The following is a 22,666-nucleotide window of genomic DNA, read 5'->3' as shown; positions in this document are numbered from 1 at the left end:
CCTAGGCAATGCTTACTCTGTACACATCTGTATGGATGATCACCAAATATATATCTGGAGGCTTAGGTCAAGGGGCAATAGTCAAAAATTAAAAACAAACAAAAGTTCTTATGTTTGTGATCACAAAGTAAACAGTCCACATTTGTATTGCTGGAAACAGATTGTTGAATACCCTTATTTTGCGCTCTCTCCCAACACCCCCCTCCCACACATACACACTCACTTGTGTTTTGAACAATAAGCTACTTCATCTACATAGAACAAGAGTTATACTTCAATAAACCAAGACCCTGAACTCACAGATTCAGAATTGCTTATTGTACTTCATACTCACAAAGAGATCAATCTTAAGAATTCTCCCTAATATCTAATACTCTAGATATTATTTTAAGTGGAAAGCTATCCAGATCATTGAACTGACACGTGGGAAATGTGCCAAAAGTCTCCTCTTACTAGCTGTATGGCTTTGGGCAGAATATTTGCCCAATCTGCCATTTAATTTCTTCATAAAGGATAAAAGGAAATAATATCCTAAACATCAGTGGCTTGAAGTGAAGATGAAATGTCATATGAAGTTTCCAGAATATAATCAGTGTTCAACTTATGTAAAGGAAAAGCTGAATGTTTCACTGTGAAATAACAGAGCATGGATATTCAGGATTTCCTAAATATAAAGACAACCAACACTTAGAATTATTACCATGATGAGAATCACCTAAGAGATTCCAGCTAATATAATATAGGATAAAATTTCTAAGAATGATTTCCAACAGAGCATTATGGCTTGAACAAAACAAAGAGATCTGGCTTAACTAAGTTAACTGGAAAATATTTAAAACAGAATGTCTCATTCCTCACTCAGTTTCAACAGGTCAAGGACTTACAATGGATAGACAGTGAAATGGATCTCAGTAAAAGTCAAGAATTAAAAAACATTATCATTAATAGCATACATTCACATTGACGTAGTAACACTAAACATCTACTAAATAATGCTCAAACCTATTCGTTTACCCAAACACAGATTAATAAGGCATTCTTTGGGGTTCCTAAGTGTAAGGAGTGTGTGAAACAAGGCTGGCTACAGGTACAATCAATTTCCAGCTTTAAATTGCCCTTTCAACTCAGTGTAATAATTGCTCAATTGTTTTCTCTTAGTTTTTGTTGTTGTTAGTTTTTTGTTTTGTTTTGTTTCATTTTCCCTAAAGGCTGTATTCAGACTTAGCTGAGATGTATACTATTCTGAATACAGAAGAGAGCAATATACTTAGCTAACAAAGTTGTTTTGTTTTTTTTTTAAGCCAATTGCTATCACTGTAATTCTAGCTATGCTATTGAATTCTATCTTTGTAATTGCTGGAAATCATAATTGTGCCATGCTAAAGTTAAATTCATAGAATTAAGGGAAACTTTCCTTCTAAATTCTGTGTAGTTACATCACATTTAAAATTTTCCTATCAACTTAATATTAGCATATCATCAGTTTTTTGAGAGGCAATTATAATATGAATCAATCCAGGTCAGAGGTACAATATGATTTACTTTGAATCCTTTCAGCTCACATTGTAGAAGCTTCATAATTTGCCAAATTCCCCTAGTGCCTAAATCCTTTCGGGTCATCCAAGTAAAATTGTTAGATTTCTATGCCAGTATCACTGACTTAGTTTCTTTTCACATCTTTCCAAAGTTATCCCGCACAATGCATTTGCTGGACACACTGGAATAAATGCCAATGAAGGTGACAAGTTAAAATAATCATACTTTCATCCACTTATCAAACTGTTCCTCACAATGCTTTAAAAATGGAATTTAAATGCAGAAAATCAAGGTCATTGATGATGCAAAGCACTAATCCAATAATATAAAAGAAGCGAAAAAATATCATTGATGCTTAATAAGGTTGATGAAAAGAAAACAGTCCATGATAAAAGTCATTCCAAATTACAAATTACTGATTCAAATGCTCACAAGGGCAATATAGAAGGCAGTATTTAAAAACTGTGGCTCTGAGCGTCTTCTTACATTACATTTTAGTACATGAAATTGGCCAATATTAATGTCCTTGCATGAAAAATCATTACATGTCAATATGAATTCTGTAAAACCATAAGTCTTGGACTGTCAGCACAGAAGTCTCTAAGAATGGATGGCTGTGTATTCTCCTCCTTACAGTCTCTGTCAACGAACTCACAGAACATTAAAATAACATACTTCACATTGCTGGAGCTTTATATACATCATATGGCATTTCCGCTATTTTGTTGAATTTCTTAGTCTCCCTGTGAGGTTACAGATGATAATATTCATTTCTGTGTGAAAGCACCTGGCAATCTAACCTAGCAACATTCTTTTACCCAAAGAAACTTCAACACAAGCAACTCATATTACTGAATATTTTAATCTAAGTTGATGCACTTTTATGGAATCACGAGTTTCATATGATGGACTGATCCACATGATCTTTATTCCAAAGTAACGTATGTCACTTTTCCATGTTGTTTGTTTGATTTTTATGGAAATTCTGTTGACCTACTCCTGGCAACTTACATACAGTTTATATGTTAGAAATTGCAAATGAAAATTTTTATGTTATTTCAGAGACAAGTAGGGTGTAAAATAAAAGGAAAAGACAAATTTAGATGTTTAACAATTAATCAAAATATGGAGCAGAGAGTGGCCCCTCCTCCAATTTTGAAAGCGCAGGGTAATATATTTGAAGAAGTATTAAGTGTTGTTCATCATATTTAAGAAGTTAAAGCAATGATGGATGTGGAATGTTCTAATATTCAGAGGGGTCGGCCTTTAAGGAAAATGTTACAGTGGCTTCCCTGTGATTGCTCAAATCAATTCTCCAAATCAAATTCAAGTATTCTAATCTGACCTCCTTGATTTTTTAATTGTGTCTTATCTGAACATTCATGACACTTTTTCTGACTCGCACATCTAGATTCAAGAGAGGATCCTAAAACTTGCATTCATCCAAAAATTTTCCTGCCAACTTAAAGGTCTCTCTCAAGGAGAGATGGGTTGATTAAATGCCATACTCAACTGCTGAAGGTTTCCACAGAATTATAAAAGAAACCTCACATAATTTTAAGACAAATCAGGAAGTCTTTAGCAATGAAAAAAATGACCATATCGCCTGTAACATTGTCAAGTTATCGCATAACTTGGTAGCTCAGGTAAGCATCCTACTCTTGATTTGGGTCAGGTCATGATCTCATGGTTTAGGAGTTCAAATTCTGCCTTTGGGCCCTGTGCTGATAGTGCAGGGATTCTCTCTCTCTCTCTCCCTCCCTCTCTCTCTCTCTGTCTCTCCCATGCTCACACACACTCTCTCTAAATAAATAAATAAATAAAACTACTTAAAAAAATAAAATAAAAAGATAACATTTCTAAGTTCTTATCACCATGAAAAATCAAGAAAGTGTGTGAAAGTAAGCTCTTTAAAGACTCAGAATCATCTTTAGCTTCACTAATATATTTATGACGGCACACATAAATATTAAATGTAGGATTGTCATAAAGTAGGCCATTAGGTACACAGAATATAAAGATACAGGAATAGTCACATGAAATATTTGCAAATGAGAGCCAAAACAGAAGTTAAGCTTATTATCTGTTGTGACCTATTAATTTCTCAAGAAGTGTGGCCAGATTTCAAGATCTGAGCACACATTAAAGCAGACTAACCTGAATCATATTTGTTTAAAAAACCTAATCACAAGATCACTCTTAAATTTTATGTGAAAGTTTGAAATTGGAATGTGAAGAAGATTGTGTTGGAATGAGTTTTAATGAAATAGAGGAGTAGAGTATATCTCCATATTGGATTAGCATTTGCTATACGATTCTTCTTATTATTAGAATCCATTTGGGATAAAAGAACCCTTCAACAGTAACAATAAATAGAAGAAAGGTATTTATAAATACTTTTTGAAAGAATTTGAATAGTAGGTACTTGAGTTATTTTGTTTTGCTAATCCTGTAACTTCAGTAGACCAAAAACTTAAGACTACTATTTTAATTCATTAAAAATTGTAAATAGAGTATTTTGACACAAGTAATCTTTTTATATGTAATACAGTTTCGAAAGTATTTCCAAATACCTGTTTCATCAATTCCAAAATATGCTTGTTAAAAGAATGATAAAAACATCAGCAAAATCAGCACAGCATGTTTAAAATACAAGTCAGTTCTCATTCCGGCCATAAACAATGTAAGCTACTAGGTGCTTTTAAGTTTTCAAGTGTCAGGGCAAAACTCTTCTAATTCCTGTGACTTCTGTCTTATTAATTCTGAGCAAAATATTTCCAATATCCAGCTCTGTGATCACACAGGTAGCTGAGCATGTTATTGTCGAAATGAATGTGTTATGAGTCCTCAGATGATGGACTGCACTGAGGCCAGATGTCAGAGGTGCTGAAATTGATAATCCATCAGTAATTTTCTATCTGTCGCAATAGCTCTGACCCATTGAACTAAATAAATATGTTTAATCACTGACTGGTCAACTTGTCAAATGGTGCCCTGGGCGAAGGGGAAGGACTTGTCAAATGTAGAACAGATAAAGCAAGAACCACAGCCACAGGCAAGAAAGTAACTGCATCCTTTATCTCTACCCCCTTCATACCACCTTAGGAAAACAGACTTAGGATATCATATTAGGAAAGCAACTTTCAGGCTAAAAAAGAACAGACAAATCCTTCCTTAAAGTTCTAAGGCTTTTCTTTCTTTTCTACATAAACTGTTCATATATTTCAGTTAGACTGCAGTTATATAAAGACATACCAAGTTCAATGATTGAACACCAATAATGGGGAATGAGTCAAGGAAGAGCTGTATCACTATTGTTTTTTGCCATGTGGCAATAGCGATTGGATAATGAGCTCACTAAGTCCTTAAGATAAAGCTCTCCTCTGGAAAGAGAAATACCCTTCACCATTCAAGTAAGCTAAGGGATTCAAAACTGCTGAATATGAACAGTTACATGACAAGCCCATTACATACAAACATTAATCATAGTTAATGAGATAAAAGCTTTCCTAACGTGTGACACTGGGTAAGTGATAGATCAGCCATCCTTTCAATGAATGTGCCAACAGCTATGTGATTATTAAAGGCCAACTGCCATCACTGCCCAGGAATGGAGCAAACAGAGATTAGATGCACTGCACTGACCACAAACAGTAGGATTTCTCCAGCAGGATTCATGGAGGTGCCCAAAGAGCGCTCACAGTATTAAGTTCTCTATGTCTTACTTTGCCACTGCCATGAGCTGGCAGTCATGACAGAAAACTCTTGAACTTGTTTATTCACACTTGTTTAATCCTGATTCTACACACTGACTCAGCCTGTGGGGTTAAGAAGATGGATGAGAGGAGCCAGGGCCATGAAGGGGTCAGGGTCATGATGTCGCTAGATCTCATTAACTACATCACTCAAGACACCAGTCACTCCAAAGGTCACTCCAACTGAGGACTCTGGATAGGTAAAGGAAAACCAGTTGGATGAAATGAACTGATTTTTCTTAGAATTGACATCACCTATAAAAAGAAAACTATATGAAATTTGATTTCTAGAGCCACATATACGTACTTGTTAAGTTAGTTTGAAGAAATGAAGAATTGTCACCATATTGTACACTGGAAACTAATATAGCACTGTATGTCAACTAGCTAGAATTAAAATAAAAGCTTTAAAATGTTTTCAAAAGAAAAGAAATCAATAAAATTTAAAAGGAGAAATGAAGAATAAATCACCTATAAACTCTCAAGAAAAAATAGATAAACATTGCTAAAGGGGCCATCAAAGCCTAGTTAGTTAGTCCATGAATTAACAATTATTGTGATTTCTTACCTTGTCAACTTTGGACTACGATATATGTTAGCTGGTATAAAAAGGTAGAGAAAAGGCTAGTATTCACAAAGCTATCACCACAATTAGAAAGCTGAAAAACTTCTTTGTGGCAGGAAAAAATAATGTTTTTAATTTATTTTACAGAGATATTATAAAATAGTTGGCAGTAAGACCCTTACATGAAAACATTCAAGAAACCACAATGTTACACTGCGGAAGGACTTACTAACATGTTTGCAACGTAGATTATTTCTATTTCCTGAGTACATGTGCAAGTCATTATTACGAGACATCCAAATTCCTAATACTTTGAAGAAATAAAAACTGAAATTATGTTACATCTTATCCAATTTGACCAAATTATAGAGCTATTCATTTATATGTGTGGTATTTCCTTTTTTTTTTTTTTAATTTTTTTTCAACGTTTTTTATTTATTTTTGGGACAGAGAGAGACAGAGCATGAACGGGGGAGGGGCAGAGAGAGAGTGAGACACAGAATCGGAAACAGGCTCCAGGCTCCGAGCCATCAGCCCAGAGCCCGACGCGGGGCTCGAACCCACGGACCGCGAGATCGTGACCTGGCTGAAGTCGGACGCTTAACCGACTGCGCCACCCAGGTGCCCCTATATGTGTGGTATTTCTAACTTTTATTTTACTGAAGCATTACACAAAATTTAATCCATTTCATAGACTATTATTAAAGTGATAGTGTTCACAAATAAAAACAGTGGAAATAATGTTTATTTCTGGCGGTAATTTTTTTATTTTATTACTTTTCTATGGTTTCTAGCCTTTCTAAAATAAGAATATAGTACATAATAAGTAAAACATATGAAAGTAAAATACAAAATAAAGAAAAGTAAAACAAGCAAACAGATATTCACAGTAGAAAAGGCTTTATAGTAATTTAGATAATATTGGTCCGAAGAGAAGGGAAATGTAATATTGCTCTAATATACACCTCCTTATGTATATAATTATAAAATACAGGTGAAAATATTTTGGTAAATAGCAAACAGGCATTTTACCTAATAAAATACTGTATACACTAAGTATAAGTCAAATATATAAGTAAAAAAATAATTTGCTTCATTTCCTTTCTAGATAAACAAAACAAAATCCAATTTATATGCTAGAAATTTATATTTGTTTGTTTTCATTAAACTTAAAGAAACCAGAAATACTGGTCGAGAATGTACATAATTTTTCAAAAAACACCGCTTACCTTAGACCCTAATGCCTGAATGAAAAAGAAAAATGACTTAATTACATGGTGACAAGGTGAATAGGGATTGCATAGATGTGGATACATAATCAGTTAATTCCTTAAAAGACATGTAAGATTAAGGAAAAACCTCATTTTACCATTAATAATATCAATTACTCGTTGTCAACCAGAATTCACATGAAGAAATGTTAAAAAAAAAAAAAAAAAGGTCTTATCAGGGCTAAGAAGAAAGTTGGAGGAAAGGCCGGTTAAAAAGACTGCTGCTAAATTTACTTGACATCCAAAGTTGGCTGTTCTCAAGTTTTCTGGAAGCAAATGTAAATGATATGTTAGAAATATCTTTTTTCCAATAAACACGTTGACCCTTTATACTAGCTCAGTTCGATTTCCCTTTTCTGGAGGACAAATGGTCTAGTCCAACCTCCTTACCTTAAATTCAAGAAAACAGACCCAGAGAGATTAAAAGGTTTCCCCAAAATCATGGACTTAGATAACAGTAGAAAAAGGCCAGAATCTGGTGCTTTCTGGGAAAAGAAATTCCCAGAATTATCTTCTCTCTACCTTGCTGTCTCATAAAACTGACTCCCTTATTTGTCATCTCAAGCCTGCCTCTCATCAGCTGGGAGCTCTGATTAAGTCAGTTCACTTCTCAGGACCTCAGTTCCTACTTTTGAACAAGAAGACTGATGATCTCTAAAGTTCCTCCAACCTGCCAGCTTCTAAATGCATGATATTATGATGACCTGATTCACCCGAAGGTTGCTTTTTTTTTTTCTGATTTAATCCTACATTCATTTCTTATGAGAAAGCTTCCATTAATGCCCCTGTAATTAACATCAAACCCAAATGGAATGAATGGGAGATTTTCTTATGCACAGGATAAGGACCCTTAAATAAGAATGAATAATGATAATATTTCCCAGAAGACAACTATGGCAGCCCTCAAGTATGATTAACTAGACCACTCCTTGTCTCTCTTTCTCCACAGAAATAGAACAGTTCATTTGCATGTCATCTGATATAAAGAGAGATTCTAGCATATAATGGGTTATTACCATTGGGTACTTCATTAGTAAAGCTGTTCCTTATGATGTGACAGAAAAGAAAAAGACAAAGTAAATTGAGATTCTTACATCTCTATTAATGATACACACATTTGAAGATTAGATCCTATCAGCTTATCCATCAATCCTAAAGACCCAAACAAGTACTTAGGAAGGGTTTTGCAAGTTGACCCCTTTCTAGGTAGTCCTGTTTAACAACAGGCTTTTGAGAGAAGCTGCTTTTAAAAAGAAAATCCTATATGAATATTAAACACAGCATTTCCCCCCTTCTTTTAAGAATATTCAAAGCAGACCCAGGAAGAAAACAAAAATAAATCAGGCTTTCTATCAAGCTGCTCTTGAATCTGGACATGTGGTTCCTGGGGAATTATATGTTATAAATGAGGGGTTGGGCTACAAAATGCAATTAATTTAATTGCTTATAATCTCAAAGGATTTCAAAATAAGATGTGTAAGACGTATGCACAAATGGGATTTTTCCAAGGACTTTTCATGAAACATGAAAATACTAAATTTAAGGACATTATTTCTACTTATGAAATTCCTTGTGACTAGGAAAGTGATGAGGATTATTTTGCAACTGAACAGTTTACCAGCACTGTTTTGTTACTTTGTTTCATTATTGTGGAGGCTGGTTTTTCCTTTGAGGAAAAACATGAAGCAAACCCCTACTAAAATATGTAGTTGTACATAATTTTTAAAATTCTCTTCTGACCACATCATCACATTGGTTCAGGTTTGCCTATAATTCCTTAAGATCCCACGAAGGAACAGGTACATGATGATCATTGCCCCACATGTAAGGCAAAACCTGCAGCTTCCATCTACTGGTCCTTTTCATTCCTCAAAGGTCAACAGAACAAGTATGTTCTCTTTGTCGTGACAGTTTTTGATGTGCTTGGTGAGAACTACAGACCTACCAATGTCTTCATTGCTCCTGGCTGAATAACCCCAGTTCCTTCCACTTTCCCGACTTGTGACAGTCTTAAATCCTGGATCTTTCTCTTCTAGAGGTATGCCAGGTTTAATGGTGAATTTAAACTGACACTCAGAACTACTGACAATATTTCACACATTTTCTCAGCAGTAAAGAATCAAACTGGATTACATTTCTTAATCTCAACTATTAATGCAATTTAGAGTAAGAGACTTTCAGCCGCCAAATAATGGACCCCCATTCATTATCATGCATTAGGGACTCTGTACTCCCATGAACAACCACACCCCTTTTACATTAACCTCTCCTTCCCCTTAAGAAATGCCTATCATTAAGTTCAAAAATCATGATGGAGCAAAATCAAAAATAGAACATTTCACAGAACTGTATGTAGTATGTACCACATGTTGAATTTATGAATTTCAAACTATGAATTTGTAAGTCTGATTAAGTAGTTTTAAGCAGATCGTGAACAATTAACAAAAATATGAATTCATCAGTATTTGAGCAAAACATTTAAATATTTAAGAGTTACAAAATAAATTATTCAGTTCCTAATAAGATATCTCTTATGTATATTTTACTGTCTACTTAAAAGAGTTGGACAGCTTGTTTATTTTAATTTCTAATTTTGAGTTCTTTACAAATTCATAGGAAGTTGTAAAGATAGTACAGAGGTCCTTGTACCTTCACGCAGTTTCCCCCCCAATGGTTACATCTTATATAATTATTCTACTACAATACCAAAACTAGGCACTTGACATTGGTACAGTGTGTGTGTGTGTGTGTGTGTGTGTGTGTGCACATGTGTGTGTGTGTATACATGGTTCTATATCATTTTACAACATGTACACATTTGTGTAACCACCATCAAAATCAAGATACACAACTATTTCATCACTACAAAGATCATTACTTGTTCTCCCTTATGGTCACACCCATGCCTCTATGGCCCATCATCCCTAAGTCCTGGCAACCCCTAATCTACTTTCTATCACTATAATTTTGTCATTTTGAAAAGGTTATATAAATGAAATCATACAGCATGCGACCTTTTAAAATGGCCTTTTCCACTCAGCATAATGCCCTTGAGATCCACCCAACTCATTATATCAATAATTCATTCCTTTTTATTGCTGAGTTGTATTCCATGGTATGGATGCTTTGTTGTTTGAGTTGTTTCCTATTGAGGGGCATTTGAGTTGTTTCCATTATAAATAAAATTGCCATTAAAAATTGTATATAGTGTTTTGTGAAGATACAAGTTTTCATGTCTCTTAGGTAAGTGCCCAGGAGTGCAACTGTATAGTAAGTGTATGGTTAGTGCCCAAAGAAACTGCCAACTTAATTTTCCATAGCGGCTGTACAATTTTACATTTGCCTCAATAATGTATGAGAGATCCAGTTTCTCTGCCTTCCCACCAGAATTGGGTAATGTCACAATTTCATTTTTATTTTATTTTATTATTTAGTTATTTAAGTTTTTATTTGAGCTAAAGGTACACAGTGGTATCTCATCCCATTCTTAATGTGCATCCCCCTAAGACTAGTGATGTTTAGCATCTCTTCATGTGCTTGTTTGCCATCCGTAGATCCTTTTTGGTGAAACATCTCTTCCTGTCTTATTCTCATTTTCTAATTGGATTGTTTCAGTGAATGTTGAGTGTTAATGTCAGAGAAAGACAAGCACCATACGATTTCATGCATATGTGGGGTTTAAAAAATGATACAGATGAACATTGGCTGGGGGGGTGGAGAGAGAGGCAAACCAAGAAACAGACTCTTAACTATAGAGAACAAACTGATGGTTACCAGAGGGGAGGTGGGCGGAGAGACAGGTTAAATGGGTGATGGGTATTAAGGAGGGCACTTGTGATGAACACAGGGTGTTACATGTAAGTGGTGAATCACTGAATTCTGCACCTGAAACTAATATTACGCTATATGTTAACTAACTGGAATTTAAATAAAAACATGCAATGAACAAAAACAGAAACAAAACAAAAAAGAAAAACATGTTGAGTTTTAAGAGATATTTACACATTATAGATATGAGTCTTTTATCAGATATATGTTAACATATATGTTGTTTACAAATATGTTCCCCTAGAATATTACTTATCTCTTTATTCTCTTAACAGGATCTTTCGGGGTGCCTGGGTGGCTCAGTCAGTAAAGCATCCGACTTCAGCTCAAGTCATGATCTCACAGTCCGTGAGTTTGAGCCCCGCGTCAGGCTCTGTGCTGACAGCTCAGACCCTGGAGCCTGTTTCAGATTCTGTGTCTCCCTTTCTCTGACCCTCCCCCGTTCATGCTCTGTCTCTCTGTGTCTCAAAAATAAGTAAACGTTAAAAAAAATTTTTTTAAAACAAACAGGATCTTTCATAGAATAAATGTTTCTCATTTTAATGAAGTCACATTTAGTTTTACAGTTTGCATTATGGCATCATGTCTAAGAACTCTTCACCAAGCCCTAGGCACCAAAGGGTTTATCCTACCTTCTAAAAGTGTTATAGTCTTATACTTTGTATTTAAATCTATGATCAATTTTTAATTCATTTTTGTATAATGTGTGTGGTTTAAGTTGAGGGTTTTTTGGGTGTTTTTTGTTTTGGTTTGGTTTTTGGTTTTTGGTTTTGTTTTTTGTTTTTTGGTGGTTTTTTTTTTGCCTATGGACAGCCAATTGCTCCAATATCACTTACTGAAAACACTATCTTTCCTCTTTCAATTCATTTTAAAATTAAAAGCAGTTATTTGAAAGTCAAATTGACCAATGCTAATGATACTACATACTGGACTTAGAAATTATCAAAGTCAGCAAATGTCTATGAGAAAATGCATGTCAGTATGTTTATAATTCTCAAAACTCTAGAAATATTACAAAGGTATCATTATTATTATCATGCTCCATTTTCTATAAAACTTAGTCAAGTTATCTTTAGATGTTAAATGATAGATGGCTCATCTTATAAATTGGATTCTTCATCTTCAAGCTGCTTTGGCCTGAAAACATGTCAATAACAACTGAAAGTGATGAATCTTCCTGATACTGATATTTGACAACTAGGAACTGTACAGAGAAAATCAAATTACTTGAATAAACTAATGAGCTCTCAAATGTCAATATATAACTAAATAAAAAGAAAGAAAAGATTACCCTTTCTGTTGTTTCTTTTCTTTAATATCCCATGAATCACAGAATTTTAACACCAAAACAAAGCTTTAGACTTCACCTAGTCCGGTGTCAGCATTGTATCTATAAAAGCAGATCACCATTTCTGAGTAAAATAACTAAAACAAAGGCTAATGATTTCCTCTACACATTGATTGATTTTGTTTAAAAGAATCAAGGAGGACTCCTACCTTGGTGGTGAACAAAGAAGACTCTAGAGGAAGGTTGCCTGAGTTCAAATCCTGACTCTTATTGCTGTGTAAAAAATTATGAGTTAATTCTTTGGGCTTCAAATAAAATAGAGACCAAATAACAGGGTTACTTTGAGAACTTATAAATCATAAGACATTAAAAAAGAAGCCTGCCATTTAGTAAGCAGTAGCAATTCGTATTATTCATTTTCTACCCAGAGAAATCATTCCACTTCTGCAGTTCTCTTAGCAGAATCAACCCCTTCTTCCTTTGAATCCCCTCAGAATGTCAGCCAGAGGACATACCACATGTTGTATCAATATGTTAACACGCTGTGACTTTATGAGTCATGTCTTACTCTGTTGTGTTGTTGTTGTGGTGGTTTTCAACTGAAGTTTTAAAAAAATACGTAATATAAAGTATACTATCTTAACCATTTTTAAGTGCACAGTTCAGTAATGATAAGTATATTCACATTGTTGTGTAACGGATCTCCAGGTCTTTTTCATCTTATGACAATGAAACTTTATACACGTTAAACAACACTTGCTCTAAATATTTGTATCCTCAATACCTAGCTGTATACTTAGCAGTTAGTACTGTACAAAAGTATAGCAAACAGAATTTATATCATCCCAAGAACCCATCTTCATGACTTAAATGCTTATCAATTCTCTTTTGGAATGCCATCTCTCCTTTTTCTGATACCGACTTAATTCATCAGCGTAACTCAACACTCATCCTACTGTACCTTAACTTGCGGTAGATCTCCCCACCCATGAACCCCCATGCTCCCATCCAACACACATTGTGTTTAACAAATCTCCTTAATACCACACTTCCAAGTAACACTCCTTAATCAAAAACACCCAAGGACTGCCTTAGATCTTCAAGGAAAATGCAGTAAGCTCCTTCGGATGTTGACTCATTACCAATCTCTATTTCCTTATTTAAATTATCTCCCTCTACTCCCCTACATCCATTTTCCAAATCAACATATGCTCATTTTCTCCCACACTGGCCAAACACAACCTTAGGCCTTTGCTTTTATACTTCTCTCCGGTTTCTGAAGGCCACTTGCATTCATATTGATCCAGAAGCATTTGGTGCCACTTTGACCTCCAATGGCATGCTCTGTCAGAAGGCCCTTACCCTACACCACAGTGGAGGGTCACGTGATGAGGCTGCCCAACCCTCTCACTAGTAACACAAGGACCACTGAGACCTGGATCTCTTAAACCACTTTCAGTTCCTAACAACTAGAAACCCAATAAAGATGTTTTAAAGGACTTAAGGAAAAATACTGAATATGCTCACTCAATGTGAATAAGCAGAGAAAACAAGGAAGAGAAAAATGAGGCCAGTTAATACATATAAAATGGTTTATATTAAATATGACTTCTGGGGCGCCTGGGTGGCTCAGTCAGTTAAGCGTCCGACTTCAGCTCAGGTCACAATCTCGAGGTCCACGAGTTCAAGCCCCGCGTTGGCTCTGAGCTGATGGCTCAGAGCCTGGAGCCTGCTTCTGATTCTGTGTCTCCCTCTCTCTCTGCCCCTCCCCCGTTCATGCTGTGTCTCTCTCTGTCTCAAAAATAAATGTTAAAAAAAAAATTTTAAAAATAAATATGACTTCTGTTATGAAAACAAAATAGTTACATTATATTTCCATTTAGAAACTATAAAGTTTGTTAAAAAAATCTTGGTACAGATTTAGATGTTAGATAACCACATTAAAAAACATAATGATTGCTTTTATAAATACTTGTATAACTAGGAAATGGCCTGATTTTCAGGGGGAAAGGTATAGATAATAAAAAAAAAAAAACAAAAAAAACCAAAAAGAGCTCCTTCGCTGCTTACATGTTAATGTAAGCTGAATTCCTAACCTTTACTTGTGATGCTACCCAGTGAGCCAAAGACAAACAGCCAGACTTTTGGAGCCTGTAATCCAGGGTGACAACCTTGTTTGTTGGCCTTTTGAGGATCAGTTGTACAACAGGTTTAGATTAATCAGTGAATACATGATTACAGATGGTAGATTTTCTGCAGAAACAAAATAAACATACCAAAAAAACCTGTTGGGATTCACCAGGGTCTGGGCCTATGTATCAGTCTGTCTGTCACGTCATCAAAACACCTGTCTCCCTTACAATCCTAGCTTCATTTCTACCCAAGGCCCAGAAACACTCATCTATTGCTCTCTGAGCAGCCCCAGGAAGGTAGTGTTAGGAACTTTAGAGAGATAATAGAAATCACCCCAAGCAGGAACCCAAATTATTTCTTGTAAAACATCTATCCAATTGCCAAAAATGTATAAATATCTCCTAAGTTTTCTTAAATGGTGGTTGGGAGTGTTGTTTTTGCTTTTGAAAATAGCTTAAAGAGAAAAACCAATTCCAATGATACAGAGTAAAACACTTTATCAATTTTACAATAGAACCTCACCCTTTGGCCAGTGAAGCCACCAACTACCACAAGAGGAAATTGCAGAGCTGAATAAAATTTCACGTACTGTTTTCACTTCTATACTCTTATAATGAGCTCACCATATACACCCACTCATGCATGAAAGAAGTACAATCTCCTTCATGAAAAGATAGAAACATTGTGGGGGCTGCATGCGAACAGAAACAGAAACGTGTATTAGACGTATCAGAAACGAATTCAATCTAAAGAAGAAAACTGGAGACCCGAATTCTGCTGAAACACAAATCTTGAGAGAAAAGCTTATAAGTTGAGGCCCAAAATTACGTTTTCTAGGTATAATGTCAACCGTATCAACTTTTATTTACACACTAATCAAAAGCTAATAAATTGAAGGCTTATATGTGGGAAATCCTCCAAAACCTTGACTTTTTTTTTTTTTTAACCACATCTGAACAGTGTTGCTGGGGTTGAAAACCAGCACTAACCAGAGCATGTTTTGTATTGACCCATCTTGGCATCATTATGAACAGTTTTGATTGTCACTCCATGGATAGTATTCACATATTTGCAGACCTCAGGACAATACTGTTTTCAGAAACAATCTTTGAGAAAGGCAAAGGACATCAAGATTTCACTTCATTTATGTGCTTTCCCTGGAGTCAGGGTTAACTCATGTTAATTTGAGTGACTAGCAACTTGAGACTTGTACCAAAGAGGGGTTGCATGCAGTCAATTCAATCAACAGAAACCTGATATCAAAATATAGCATACCTATTTAAATAGACCATAAATTCAAACATGTCCCCCAGCAGCAGCAATTTCACACCTTCACTTGCGAAGCTTAAGGAAACAACATGTATTTGAAAGAATTTGATGGAGTTTCACAAAATTAAAAGGTACACACACAGAACAGCCCAAAATAACACAGATGTATGCATGTGCACATTCACACGCTTCCACAAACATCTGTTTTCTGATACCAAAATGTTTGCTACTTTGTCTTTGTTCCCAGTTGAATTTTTTTTTAAATAATCTCAACACCCAATGTGGGGCTCAAACTTACAACCCAAGATGCAGAGTCATAGGCTCTATAGATTGAGCCATCCAGGAGCCCCCAGGTAAAGATATTTTAGATTGATTGATGCCTATACATTCATGGCTTATAATACATTCTACTGAGTTTACAGATTTCTTTTAAACCAACCTCAGACCAGCACTGTGGGGCAGAACAAAATCTATAGAATGCAAACAATATTTGATTCTCAACATTACTTTCCTCTTAATACTATCTGTTAGAAGGGATTATTCTTGTCTTAAGATTAATGGCCTGTATTAATTTGCTATAGCTGCCATAAGATTGGGTGGTTTAAACAACATAAATTTATTTTCTCACAGTTCTGGAAGCTCAGAATCTGAGATTGAGGTGTTGTAGGGTTCCGCTTCTTCTGAGGTCTCCCTCCCTGGCCTCCCCCTTTTTGCTGTGTCCTCACAAGGTATTTCCTTTCTGCACTTGTCTCCCTGGTGTCTCTCTACATGTCCAATTTTTCTCTTATAAGGATACCAGTCTGATTGAATTAGGACCTAATGTAGTGGCTGCATTCTAACCATTCTAATGGTTCTACCTTCAAATAAACTCACAGTCTGAGATACTAAGGGTTAGAGCTTCAGCATATAAATTTGGGGGGAACACAATTCAGCCCATAACATGGCTCAAATACTTTGGGCTATGAACATTTTTCAGCTATTAATATTCCCTAACCTACAATAAAAAATTCTGAATTCTTTCTTAAAATTTGTACAAATACAAATAGAAAAATCATGAAGAAATCAGTTGCACCTACATTCTTTATGGTCCAAATCTACGAATATCAGCTCCAGATTGACTCACTGTCTCTGATGCATTAAAAAGGATAGGTTTGTTTGTATGTTTATTTCTTTTAGGATAGTTATGGTGTGATAACTTCAAAGTTACATGTAAGTTCCTCAAAAAGTGAAACAGATTTACCAGCCATATGACAGCAATTCTATCCTTAGATATATACCCAAGAGAATACCCAAATGAAACCAAATTTCTACACAAAAAAAAACTTGCACAGGAATGTTCATAGCAGCATTATTCATAACATATAAAAAGTGGAGAAAATCCAAATGCGTATCAACCAATGAGCAGATGTATAAAATGGGGTACATCCATTCTATAGAGTATTATTCAGCAATATAAAGGAATGCAGTACTGATACATGTCATAACAAGGATAATCCTTGAAAACATTATAATAAGGAAAAAAAGTTAGTCACATAGACCATATACTATATGATTCCATTTATATGAAATATCCAGACTAGGCAAATGTACAGGGATGGAAAGATTAGTCTTTGCTCAGGGCTGAAGCAGGAGGGTTTGAGAGGAATGGGGATTGACTGCTAATGGGTATAGGGTTTCCTTTAAGAGTGATGAAAATGTTCTACATCAAATTGTGATGTGGGTTGGGCAACTCTGTGAATGTACTGAAAAACAATGAATTGTACACTTTTAATGGCAGATTGTATGGTAAGTGAATTAAATAAAGCAATAAAGCAATGTTTTTAAAAACGTTCTCCATGGTTCAACATTTTTTGAAATTTAATTTATTTTGTGTCTTTATGGAATATAAAGGTAATTTGCCTGGCTAACATTCATTTGCAGCCAAAATAAAATGAAAGAAAAAGAAAAAAGTCACATATATATCAACTTGGAAATATCAAGAAACTACCTTGTGTTCATTTTTAATGCCACCTGTGACCTCTATTACTAAAGTCAGTCTACTTCTGTAACCTCTCTTCCTTGTACAGATAAAACATCAATTTAGTTGTGGATTTAAAGCAAACAGGATCATTATGTTTGCAGAGTGTTCCATAGCTTTGCTATTCTAGCAATCTGTGACCTATAAATAATGCAAGACCTTTTCCTTGTCTAAATGACTTTCTTGCAGCATGAGTTTTGATACACAGAAACAGAAAGAAAGAGAAGAAAGAAAGAAAGAAAGAAAGAAAGAAAGAAAGAAAGAAAGGAAGAAAGAAAGAAAGATCAACCCACAGTCATGGAATTCCATCTATTTCTAGTTCCCCAATTAAATTATAAACCGCATCTATTCTCTCTTTTGTAGTTGCATCAAAAGCCACCTTTTAAATATTTTGCCATTTTATTTTTATCAAAGCAAAAGTCTATCAGAGCTAATCTGAAAAGTTTTTGTATTTTGCTTTCGAAGTAAGGAAAGCAAATATAGAGAGAGAGAGAAAGAGAGAGAGAGAGAGAGAGAGATCGGTTTTATGTGACCCCTGACCTTTGAACCACAACCTCCTTGCCACTAAAGCGTTCAGCACCTCATTTAATCTCCCCTCTCTACAGTGGCATAGTGCTGAGAAAAGGAAACAGAAAACATAATCTGGGGACTTCATCAATTTTTCATGAATTTTCATTTAGGCCAGAACCCCCTCTTACCCTGGTCGATAGATCAAGCTGCTGTCATATATTTACCACCTGGGGCTACAGCTGCTATCTCTAGGGGTTACCACTGACTCAGGCTATATCACAGGCAGCCACAAAATGTGTAAGGACCCCTGTGCTCCTTCTGCTCCAAACACAGGGACAACTGGTGTTCACACTGAAATCCTATCTGCATCAGCTATGCCTCCACTCTCTTGGGCTCACTGGAAAACTGTATTAACATCTTCGGTGCCAGGTGCTTTGGTGGGAATCCCGCAATTCTGTTTCCCAAATATGTAAAAGTTGCTTTCACCTGAATACCTTTCTTGAGTTCAAGTGATTTGAAAAGTACTTTCTGGATTGCTTTTTTTTTTTTCTTTACAAACTAAGAGGGAGAAAGCAAACATGAGGTAAGTGATTGGACACTCCATATCAATGATGCCCTCTTGAATGTTTTTTTTTTTCCTCAAGCGCATTATTATGTTACATAAAACTGAAGTTTGTATGAAAGGAAAACAAAAAAGTGTTTTTACAGTATGGTAAAGAATGGGCTGACTTCTCTACAACCTGCCAAGATAGATGGTTATCAATAAAATTGCACATTTCATTTGACAGCAGAAACCAAGATTTTTGAAATTAAAAATGAAAATCAAGGTGAAGCAAAGAGTCCAAAAATTATCGTATTTTTTAATCAATAATCTTTTCACAATAAAAGTTGTAACAAGTTTGCTACTTATCCGTATACTCTTAATCACCTAGATACCAGAGATCAGTAATTCTCAACTGATTTTGACCCCTCAAGACACAACTGGCAGTCCAGAGACATTTTTGGTTGTCACAACTGGGACGGGGGCGGGGGGGGGGGGGGGGGGGGGGTTGGGGGGGGGGAGCGGGTCTTATTGCCATCTCCTAGGCAAAGGCCAGAGGTGCTGTTAAACATCCTGCAATGCAGAGCACAGCCCCACAACAAAGAATTATCCAACCCCAGATGGCAATAGTGCAGAGACCTAGATACCTTACTCTAGTTCCCTCACAATCCACTCACAGCTAAATTCTTGGGAGAATGGCAGCATTTGCCACCCCAATTCCACCGCTGATTCATTCTTCAGCTGACATGTTCACTTTCCACTCCTAGAGCCCACAGGTACTTCGTATTTAACCATCACATGACATTTGCATTGCAAAATACTTTTTCTTTCTTAAAATTGTTTCCTTTTCTTGTCCCTTCACTCCCCATACGCCATCACACTGATACCTCTCAGAGCCTCCTGAGCCAGTACTTCTTTCCTTTGTCCACCATTAAATATGGGGGTTCCAAGCAACAGGAGTGACCTCAGCCCTTATTAACCATCCCTGACCACAGCCTGCCTGGGCAGTCATGTCTACTTCTTTTTCTCCTCTCATCACTTTACCCTCTATGTGGTAAAGACCTCTCTTCTCAATTCTAGAAATTCCCTTTTTAATGGAACATGAGATATGTTTACCTCGAGGTCTCATTGGTATGTCAAACAATACAGCCAAAGCTCACCTCAATCTCCTATTCCCATTTCAGTTGTTTCTTCTCTCCTGTACCCGCCACCCCTACGGATGTAGCACTATAGACCTAGTCACTCGACAGAAACAAAAACAAACAAAAAACCAAAGAAGCAACCACTGGGAATCATCTCGTATCCCCTGAATCCCTAAACTGACCATAAAGTGATATGCCTTATAATTTCTAAATATGACTCATACTATTTCCTTCTTTCAATCTTCACTGCTATTTTCAGTTCAAAATCTGATATATAGTCTTTTCTGAATGATTTGACAACTTATTGACTCATCTCTGACTTTAATCATCACCTCCTTAACCCAATTTTCAATTCTCTTTCAAGGACTATTTTACGTAACAAAAAAAATCTACTTTCCCAACTTATGGTGCTCACCAATCTTTCAAGCTACCTTATAGTTCTCATACACAGTGTTGCTAGGCTTCCATTCCTTCCTTTACTGGATGAAAAAGAGATGTGTCATAATTGAGCATTTAGGTTACGTGTTCTAAATTATGAAGACCAAACATGTACCTCATCTATCACTATTGTTGTATCATTTTATTTAAAAATATATACCTTGGTAACAAATAATACTGAAATACCACAATGCTTTGACCCAAATTTCCATATTAATACATTTTATGAAACACATAAGGAAAGACAGATGACTGATGATCTAATGTGAAAGAGATGAGTAGCATATAAATGGGTATTATTTGATCTTGTGTTGCCTCAAATGGCATGAACTGTTGACACGGCATTAGAAGAAAGAATTTTATTCACTAGCTAAATCCAATTTAGAAGCCTTCTTGTTTTCCTCTCTAGGTCAAAAAGTATTTTTAGAATTTCTCAAAGCTCATTGATTTAAAAATAAAAAGTGCTACTGTCACATTACACAAGAAGAAAATCATGGTTTAAAATTTTCCTCCTAAAACAAGTGTGATTGATTATTAATGACACAAGTAGGAAAGCGAGCAATCTTTAGATTAAATAAAAACACAAGATGAATGCATGTAGGGAAGAATTTTAACAAAGCTAAGGTTCAGGGGAAAAAATGTTTATAGCTGCCCAACAATAAAATGACTGGCAATTTAGATAAACTTTAATATTAAGAAGAAAAATTAGTTGAAGATTAAAAACAGATATTTGTTGCTGAGTAGATAAAATTAAAAAAATCATTTTAATTAAAAATTCTTTATTGCTATTTATGGAGTAGGCCAGATTTCAATTAGAGTGTTTTCCCAAATATGGCACAATTCCCTAAAATTAAAATTAGACTAATCAGGATCTGGTCTTCAAATCTCCATTAGCTTATTGCCTAAGTCTTCATCACTTAACCATCACGGGCTTCATTTTATCTATAAAATGGGAGAATAATGCCGATAACATTTCCTATAAAGGGAAGTGGGGGGGGAAATCAATGGAATTTGACATTGAAATATTTCAATGTGTTTGAAAAATTCCAGGAATAAGATATTTCAAAATAAAAATAGAAGAGTCAGGAATATTTATTTTTGAGGTTTTTGTGTGTACATTTCAAATCTCACTAAGCTGCATCTAATTTAGCTACTTTTTGAAGTCAATTATAAAAATGAAATTACCTGGGGCCTTGTGCAAAATAGCATTGCTAGCTAAGGTTCTAATGCCCCTATTGCAAAGTACTTCACAAAACAAATTTGGGTTTTAGAATTCTTGTAGCCTTTCGTATTGGACATACACATTTCAAGCATTAGTGTGTTTCAGATTTCCTGGTACAAACTGTAAATCAAAAGTTCAGACACTTAAGAACAAAAGCTTTCATCTAGGTAGCTGAAGAAGAAATCATATGATTTTATTTACTAAAAGATGCTTCCCTGTGTAAAGCTGACGTATTCCAGAGAATTGCAACACACATATATGCAAGTTTCCCAATCCAGTTTGATACCATGTAGCACATGAGTATAACTACCAAGTTTAATTACAGACATGAGACGTTGAGCTATTATTTTGCACTCCCTTCCCAGCTACATAAATAAGTCTCGTGCATCTTGAAGCATCTCAATTTTCTTATCTATGAAGACCTACTGGTACAACCAGAAAGGTGAAGAGTAAATTTTTTACATCCAATTGTTACCATCTTATTAATGATCAATTCCAGATAAAATCTTTCCACAGAATAGCTAATATCAAAATTGCATGGTACTGTTTAAATTAGGACACAAATTTGATCCTTACCTATAAACCATAATAATAATAATAATAATAATAATAAACAAATCTATCATGTATTTTAATACATTCTGGAAAATAATGTATGAACTTATGAAGGCAATGTTCACATAGATGCAAAGCATTGACCTCTTGACTTACTAGTGCTATTCGGGCTATCTGCTGAACAAATATATATATATATATATATATATATATATATATATATATATATTTATTTTTTTATTTTTTTTTTTTTTTTTTTAAGTGCCAGAGGTCAAGCCTTTAACTATTGCTGACTCCCAAGACTGAACAAGACCCTTCCATGTATAAACATTTTGTCCTTTTAAAAACCAGGTTTCTTCCCTGATGAGTTTTGTTGGTAGAAAAAATAAACAAATAGAGTTGCTGTCATTGTTCCTGTATTCTCCCCTACACACCTAGGGTAGTGATTCCTGAGTTCAGACTGGAAGTAATAAAAGAGTTAATATAATCTAGGGAGTATATTCTTTTTAAGGTCGTTTGTTAAAAGTTAGATTTAGCAATACTAACATAATAATATAATATAATATAATATAATATAATATAATATAATATAATAT

At 35.2% G+C, this 22,666-nt stretch overlaps 1 protein-coding gene across 19 annotated transcripts in view; it reads right to left on the bottom strand.

Annotated features, from left to right (window-relative positions):
- ROBO2 (roundabout guidance receptor 2) overlaps positions 1-22,666 on the bottom strand; it is a 1,749,879-nt gene that overhangs the window by 537,942 nt on the left and 1,189,271 nt on the right. The window lies entirely within an intron of this gene.

Source organism: Herpailurus yagouaroundi, unplaced genomic scaffold (genome assembly GCF_014898765.1).
Source record: "Herpailurus yagouaroundi ecotype Mexico unplaced genomic scaffold, PumYag 162, whole genome shotgun sequence".
Lineage (NCBI taxonomy): Eukaryota > Metazoa > Chordata > Mammalia > Carnivora > Felidae > Herpailurus > Herpailurus yagouaroundi.
The sequence above is the reverse complement of the archived record's forward strand: the minus strand, read 5'-3'. Positions and strand labels throughout refer to the sequence as shown.